Source organism: Olea europaea, unplaced genomic scaffold (assembly GCF_002742605.1).
Source record: "Olea europaea var. sylvestris unplaced genomic scaffold, O_europaea_v1 scaffold1778, whole genome shotgun sequence".
Lineage (NCBI taxonomy): Eukaryota > Viridiplantae > Streptophyta > Magnoliopsida > Lamiales > Oleaceae > Olea > Olea europaea.
The window spans coordinates 74794-83567 of record NW_019235513.1 but is presented as its reverse complement, the minus strand read 5'-3'; the positions used below and the strand labels follow the sequence as shown (position 1 = coordinate 83567).

Sequence of the window (8774 nt, the reverse complement as noted above, 5' to 3'; positions counted from 1 at the left end):
GAAGAAGAAAGGGTGTTCACCCAATATTTATTCCACAGAAGATCCAAGAATTTACAATCAAGAGATGACTTGAAATATGTAATATCCAATGCATAATACTGCAAGACATAATGAGATTAAACTAAGAGAGCAAAAAGAGTTTGAGAACAATACATTTCTCACAAGTCATCACCTGCTTACAGTGCATACCGAAGTCTTCAATTTTGTTCAAGGGAATTGTCCGATACACAGAGACAGGCTCATCTAGAGGCTTGTATCCTTCTGGGTATTCTTGAAAGCACCAATATGAACTTTACCAGCTGAAACAGTCCTGGTTGGATCAATAACAACTGCTAGGAAGGGCTCCTGAAATTTCTGGTTAAGCATTTGTGTGGAAACATCAATGCCAGAAAGCCAACATCCACATCCAGGACGGGAATGGTACTACCCAACAGCATTCTCCAGTCAACCCACCTTCAGCCACAAAATTCAATGTGAGACAATAACCTCAAAAAAGGATACTTAGAGAAATAACACAACACTAAGGAGAACAAAACCTAGATAGAGATGAATAAATTTTAGACAAAAGAGAAATTAATTGGTAATAAGTGTGATGCAGACGAATGATTTGATTTCCACTTTCAGGTGAAAAAAAGGTAAACCAATGACTTGATGTTGTGCTACTAAATTTCACTGCCAGATAGCTTATCACCATTAAAATAAAATAAAGAGAGAGGGCTACTTAGAAATTATTAGAAAAAAGAATCAAAATCAGAGTATACAAAGTAATAATTTAAGCGAATGACCTGGTAACACCATCTAGAGAGTAAAGAACTTTGCAATTTTGAATTATGTATTCAACTTTCCCAGGTCATCATCCTTCTAGATTGTCCTTCATAATGGGAGTGTTGTCTAACGGTTCTCACTTTTCTTTAAGAAAATATTGTTTGACGTCAAAGTAGACAAGAAAAGAATCCTTTAGACAATCTAACTGATATTAATCTTGTAAAATTATAGAAGAAAAGACTAAATCTTTTTATATACAAAAGAGAAAGGCCAATAATTTTCTTTAAACAAACATTTTTTTATATGTAAAACTAATTTTCAGTACGTATAGACTAGTTGCAAACCAGCAGCAACTTGTCTTTTTAAACAATGAAATAAATCATAAAATACTTAAGAGATGTATATCATGAAGTGAAGTGCTCAAATTTTGAAGTCATAAGTTACATGGATTTACTAATTGCTAAATGCATATTAAGAATACTTCGAATAAATTATATAATGCATTCAAAATTTATCCCTAAGGAATTTTAGAACACTAATTAACTACTGGACATTTCGGTATTAATATTTAAGATATGGACAAAATTATAGTCCAGAAAATCTCATAATAAGAAATTAGTAATTTATTGAACATGGATTTTGAAAGCATTGATGGTAATGAAATGTCAAACCATTAAGACGAGATTTGTTATCAGTTTTCAGAGTCATCTGAAAAACCAGCTCTCAGAAGAATGAATAAATATGGATATAAATGCAAAAGAAATAATAAACCTCTAAATTTAGTAATTTATCAGTAAAAACATAAAAAGCTTAATGGAAATCTCAAATTCCTTTTAATTCTGGAGCTTTATTATCTACAAGGATTGAGGTACAAGTACTCTGTGCTTTGAAGGCAGTTTCTTGTTTTAAATTTCCTTTAGAACGTGAAACCATCCAATCACGAGGTGCTTCTTCGACATCTGTTAAGTACTTTACACTTCAAAAATTATACCTCATTAACAATTTCCTCCAGGACTAGCATAACCCGGGATAGAAGAAAAAGGGCAGGAACTGTCTATTTGTAAATGAATATTGCAAAGTGAATAAATTTTTCTGCACACCAAAAATTTCCCCATATGATAACTTTCTAACAATTTGACCGAAACACAGCTACAATTGCTCCTAAATAATTATGTAACTTTTCATATAAACAACCCACAAAAATTTCTATAAAAATCCCTTAACTCTTGAGCATTAGTAGCCAGAATTCCATCAAGCACAATGCAATAAATAATAATAATAATAATAATAATAATAATAATAATAATAATAATAATAATAATTATTATTATTATTATTATTATTAATTATTATTATTATTATTATTATTATTATTATTATTATTATTATTATTATATTATCCAGCACAATTTCGTTTAATACATGTATTCAAAAAGCCACAAACCTATTTGTTGGTCTGTGAATAATCAACTATGTACTCATATGTATCAGCCAGGGCGTTCACCCTAGTTTTGGTCCCCTCAACGGGGAGGGCAAAAAAGTCCATAACAATAATAATGTCGCCATCGGTCTTCCTTTGCATGAGTCCCATGACCTCAATGTTGCCGGCGGAGCGGGCATGGACGACCATCTTCAGGAGGGCTAGTGCACAGACCTTCACGCGTTTGAAATAGTGTGGATCGTTGGCCCATGGCTTTTCTTGCTGGAAATTAGAATATTGCGTCCGGCACGGAGGAGTTGTCGGCGGCGGCAGTAGTGGTCACTATGTTGTTTTCCAATTCCCAAGTTTGACGGGCAATCGCCGCCGAAGAGAAGGGATCCACTGTCAGTGGGTTCTTTAACACAAATTCCCAGTTGAAGAAGCATTTCGAAAGTTAATAAATGCTTTGTATAAGATAATTAGCACAAAACGTCCATATCTTTCGATATTTTTGTGAAAAATGTCTCTATCTTTCATTTTTTGACGAATTACACCCTTATCTTTATCCTTTTTTTTGCACAAAACATCCTTCTGTCAACTCCCTGTTAAAATGCTCCGTTAAATCAAAGGGTAATTAACACAAAAAGTTCTTACCTTTCAATATTATTGTGTAAAACGTTCATACCTTTTATTTTTTGGCATAATTAGCACAAAAGATCCCTACCTTTCAATATTATTGTGCAAAACGTCCCTACCTTTCATTTTTTAGCATTTTCACCTCAACCTTTCACATTTTATTGCACAAAAGATCATTTTCATCCATTTTTTCAATAAAATGATAATTTTACTCTCCTATTCAAATAAAATAAAAAATAAAAGATGAATTACCAATTGCAACCATAGTCATTAAATTTTTAAAAAATTACAAAGAAATCATAAATTCTCAACCATCACCACTTTTACAACCTATCAAGTTGCCAACTATAAATCCACATAACACCACCTTTAGGCCACCATGTCCACCGGACTCCACCACCGTAAATGTGGTTGTTTCGGATAGATTGGTGACCAATACTATGGAGGAGGATATTGGGGAGAGTGAGGCGAGGCTAGTGGTGGGGGAGTCCGATAGGTGTTGTGGTCGAAAGGTATTGCTATATAGATCTATAGATGGTAGCTTGGTGGGGTTATGAAAATGACCGTAGTGGAGAATTTAGGACTTATCTGCAATGTTTTGAAAGATTTAGGACTATGATTGCAATTAATTAATTATTTATTTTTTTTTCTTTTTGTTTTATTTGAATAGGATGGTAAAATCGTCATTTTATTGAAAAATGGATGAAAATGACATTTTGCGCAATGAAAGGTGAAATGTAGGGGTGAAAATGCTAAAAATGAAAGGTATGAACGTTTTGCACAATAACATTGAAAGGTAGGGACATTTTGTGCTAATTATGCTAAAAATGAAAGGTATAGATGTTTTGCATAATAATATTGAAAGGTAGGGACTTTTTGTACTAATTACCCTTTGATTTAACGGAGCATTTTAACAGGGAGTTGACATAAGGACGTTTTGAGCACAAAAAAAGAAGAAGAAGTAAAGGTGAGGGTGTAATCCTTAAAAAAGATGAAAGGTATGGACATTTTTCACAAAAATATCGAAAGGTAGGGACGTTTTGTGCTAATTACCCTTTTGTATATATATTATTTGCTTAATTTGAGGGCTTGATTCATGTTTCCTAATAATTTGATAACCAAATAACAGCTTATTAACAGTTAGAGGCCTGAATTGATGTTTTGTATGAGATTGATGATCAAATCACTGTTATCTAATAGTTTAGGACTCATTTGCAATTTCAATATAATTTGACGACCAAATTACAGTTTTCTATTAGTTGGGGACTGAATTCATGTTTCCTGATAATTGGAGGACACTTTTGTTGTTTCCTTATAGATGGAGGATTGATTTTCTATTACTTCATAGTTGTATGTGCTAATTTCTATTTAATAATAGTTAGAGGGCTGGTTTGATGTATGCAATTAGTTTGATTACCAAATCACTGCTTTTTGTCAATCGGAGGATATTTTTCTGTTTCTAAATTGGGGGACTGATTTGTTTGTGAAAATTAGTTAGATAACCTAATTGCTATTGATTTAGTTTTATAATTTCTAATAATTTGATGACCAAATAATCGTTTTCTAATTATTATGAGGGCTCATTTTTGCTTCAATATAGTTGGATGAACATATTTAAATATCATTAAACTTGAAGGATGAAATTAAAGTTAAATAATAGTTCCATGACTAAACTGATATTTCCTAAACGTTAAGGACTAAATTGCTTTTAGACTATAGTTGGATGACCAAATTGAGGTTTACTTAAAGTTGAAGAATGAAATTGCTTTTAAATTATCGTTGAATGACACCCCCCTTGTCACTTAAAAGTAAAGAAGAGATACACACTTTGGAATCCAAATTTTGTGGGACACGCAATTGAAGTTTCCTCAAAGTTGAAGGATGAAATAATGTATAGACACGACTAAATGGTATTTCCGCAAAACTGAAGGACTAAATTGCTTCTAAGGTATAGTAAGATGACCCAATTGAAGTTTTGACAAAGTTGGAGGATGATATTAATGTTAAAAATAGTAGAATGACTAAATGCAGATTTACTCAAACCCGAAGGACTAAATTGCTTCCAAGGTATAGATTGAAGACTAAATTGAAGTTTCATGGAAGTAGAAGGATGAAATTCATGTTAACCAATAGTTGAATGACTGATTCGTATTTCCTTCAAGTGAAGGAACTAAATTCCTTTTTCTTAAATTATAGTTGGATGATCCAATTGAAATTTCCTAAAATTGAAGGATGAAATTAGAGTTAAACAATAGATATATGATTAAAATTGCTATAACCTTGAACCTGAAGCACTTAATTCATAAGAAAGTATATATGGATGATCGAATTGAAGTTTTCGAGAAGTTGGAAGATTAAATTAATGTTAACGAATAGCTGAATGACTATATTCGTATTTCCTAGAACTGAAGGACTAAATTGCTTTTAATGTATAGATTGATAACCCAATTGAAGTTTCCCAAAAGTGGAAGGTCAAAATTACTGTAAATTAATAGTGAATGACTCAATTCGTATATCCTTAAATCTGAAGGACTAATTTGTTTTGGAAGTATAATTTAATGACCTAATAGAAGTTTCCACAAAGTTAAAGGATGAAATAAGTGTTAATGAATAGAATGACTAAATTCGTGTTTCATTAAAAATGAAGGACAAAATTGCTTTGGAAGTATAGTTGGATGACCCAATTGAAGTTTTCACAAAGTTGAAGGATGAAATTATCGTTAATGAATAGTTGAATGACTCAGTTCGTATTTCCTTCAACTTGAAGGACTAAATTGCCTTGGCAGTATAGTTTGATTACCGAATAGAAGTTTCTCAAAGTTGAAGGATGAAATAAGTGTTAATAAATAGTTGAATGACTAAATTCTTATTTCCTTAAACCTGAAGGACTAAATTTCTTTGGAAGTATAGTTAGATGACCCAATTGAAGTTTTCGCAAAGTTGAAGGATGAAATTATTGTTAATGAATAGTTGAATGACTCAGTTAGTGTTTCCTTAACCTGAAGGACTAAATTGCTTTGGAAGTATAGTTCGATGACCAAATTGAAGTTTCCCAAAAGTTGTAGGACACAATTAATGTTAATTAATAGTGAATGACTCAATTCGTCTATCCTTAAACCTAAAGACTAAATTTCTTTGAAAGTATAGTTCGATGACCTAATTGAAGTTTCCCCAAAGATGATGGATGAAATTAGTGTTAATGAATAGTTGAATGACTAAATTCATGTTTCCTTAAACCTGAAGGACTCAATTGCTTAGGAAGTATAGTTGGATGACCCAATTGAAGTTTTCCCAAAGTTTATTGATGAAATTATTGTTAATCAGTAGTTGAATGACTTAATTCGTCTATCCTTAAACCATAAGCACTAAAATTACATTGGAAGTATAGTTGGATGACCAAATTGAAGTTTTCCCAAAGTTGAAGAATGAAATAAACACGAAGGATTAAATTGCTTTTACAGTATAGTTTGTGACCCAATTGAAGTTTCTTTAAAGTTGAAGGACTAAATTCCTTTTATACTATAGTTGGATGACCTAATTGAAGTTTTCTTATAGTAAAGGATGAAATTGCTTTTATTATATAGTTGGATGACGCAATTGAAGTTCCCTTAGAGTTTAAAGCGTAAACCGCTTTTAATTTATAGTTGGATGACTTTATTCGAGTTTCTGAATAGTTGAATGATGAATTTCCAAATTAGGTAATCCCAAATTTATAATGTCAAATCAGCCCTCTAACTATAAGTATGCATTTAATTGGTCACCCAACTACTAATAAAACTGCAATTTCATTTTCGGTCTAACTTTGTCAAACTACAAATTAGTCCTCACACTTTTGAGAAGCCAAAATTTGTCATCCTTCTTTTAAACTGAAACAGCAAAATAGTCCTCCGTTTTTTTGGTAATAACGATGTGGTCATCAAATAACAAAAAAGTCAATTCATCCTCCAATTATTAGTAACCAACAATTTGGTCAAACATTTTTTATTGAACAGGGAAATAGTCCTCCATCTATTAGAAAATTGTGTATTGGTCATCAGATTAATTTATAACATCAACCCAGCTGCGCAATTATTATAAAAGAACAATTTGTCATATAAATAACTTCTAACTGCAAATCAGTTTTTCAAATTATAAAAAATAGCAAAATAGTCTTCCAGCTATTAGAAAACTTTTGATTTTGCCATCAGAATAATTTAAAACATCAAGTAGTCCTCTATCTATTACTCAACAACAATTTGGTCATCCAAATAACTTCATACAGCACATCAGTCCTCTAACTATAAGAAATCAGAAATTAGTCCTCCAACTAACAGGAAACTGCGATTTGGTCATCAATCTTTTTTGAAAACATCAAACTGCTATTTGGTTCAAATAGTTTATTTAATCACATAATTTATAATTTTGGAGATTTGATCAAAAAAATTTAGTATTATAACTAATATTTCTACTTGAAATTTATGAAGTACCTAAAACGCTTTTCTCAACATCGTATGCACAACACAAACCATGCTACACCAAAAAAAGGCTATTGCAACGGTCAAAAAACGTTGCAAAAAATCATTTGCAGCGTTTGAGCGTATGTTGCGAAACTTGATGTTGCTGTTGAGGTAAGAATTTTTGCAGCGTTACAAAAGCCTAGTCTATTGCAACGTTTAAAAAAGGTTGCAATATCTAGGCTTTTGCAACGTTTAGCAACGCTAAACGTTGCAATAGACAGGCTATTGCAACGTTGGAAAGATGTTGCAATAGCCTATCTATTGCAACATTTTTTTAAACATTGCAATAGATAGCTATTGCAACGTTGTTTAAACATTGCAACAGCCTATGTATTGCAACGTTTGTTAAACGTTACGATAGGCTATTACAACGTTGGAAAGATGTTGAAATAGCCTATCTATTGCAATGTTTAACAAATGTTGCAATAGCTAATTCACTTTTTTTTTTATCTATGCTTAACATTATTAAAAATTCTGTTCTTTGATCAAATAAGTCATTCAAAACTAACAAATATGTACCACCAAAATAATAAACTAACAAACACACTACTCATTAAATTTGTAAAATGTTCAATACATAATCTCTTCCAAAATAAAATTAAGAGTCTCCAAACTTGTACTACTAAAATGTAATTAGGAAACTTCAAAAACCGAAACTTAAACTTGAAATCGTCGCATGTTACTTGATCAATACCATTGCCACTAAGAGTCTAATACCTTAATCAAGAAGTCTAATACTACTCTTTGGCCAAGCAACAGTACTTCTCATGGCTTCTCTAAGAGTGCGGAATTCATTTGTGGGTCTATATAGGGTCAAATTACCCATATAGATTTCCTCAACCCAAACCTTCCAACAGTCTCAACCGAGTGGCAAGTGATGCACCTTTGCACTTGGATCTGTTGTGGCAATCTTCCCTTCTGCTACGACTTCAAGTCATAATAATTAAATTGGATACATACCAAGTTCTCTAACAAGGAAGAAAAGACGACGGAGAAGGTGAATTCTTGAGGTTAACCAGAAGTTCCAAGCTTTGTATGCTCCCGTTCATCTTGCTTGATCATCAAGAAATCCCCAGTTTTCTATAAGTTGAAACATGTCTCTCAATTCAAAATATTTTTTAAACAATATGTGTTAATTATGCAAATTTTATGTGTGATCTTTTTACTTTTATAAAATGTGCGAGAGAAGCAAATTTAGACTAAAACACTTGTGTTTCTGTATCTCTTAATTATAAAATATAATATAAGATGCATTGTCTCACAAATGAATGAGAACAAAAGAGAACACAACCAAATTTATGTTCAGCTTCTATTAATGATCTAGAAATAGTGTTTTGTTTCTTTGATTTTCAAGACACCAAAAAGGTACCAATAAAAACACAGTATCCTATTACTGACCTTCGTGTGTTCAAACACACCCCTCCAATTCGAGTCACTGTAAGCCCTAAATTACAGGT

At 31.9% G+C, this 8774-nt stretch overlaps 1 pseudogene; it reads right to left on the bottom strand.

The window, feature by feature from the left end:
* Positions 1–3092, bottom strand: LOC111378160 (annotated as a pseudogene).
* Positions 3093–8774: the final 5682 nt, after the last annotated feature.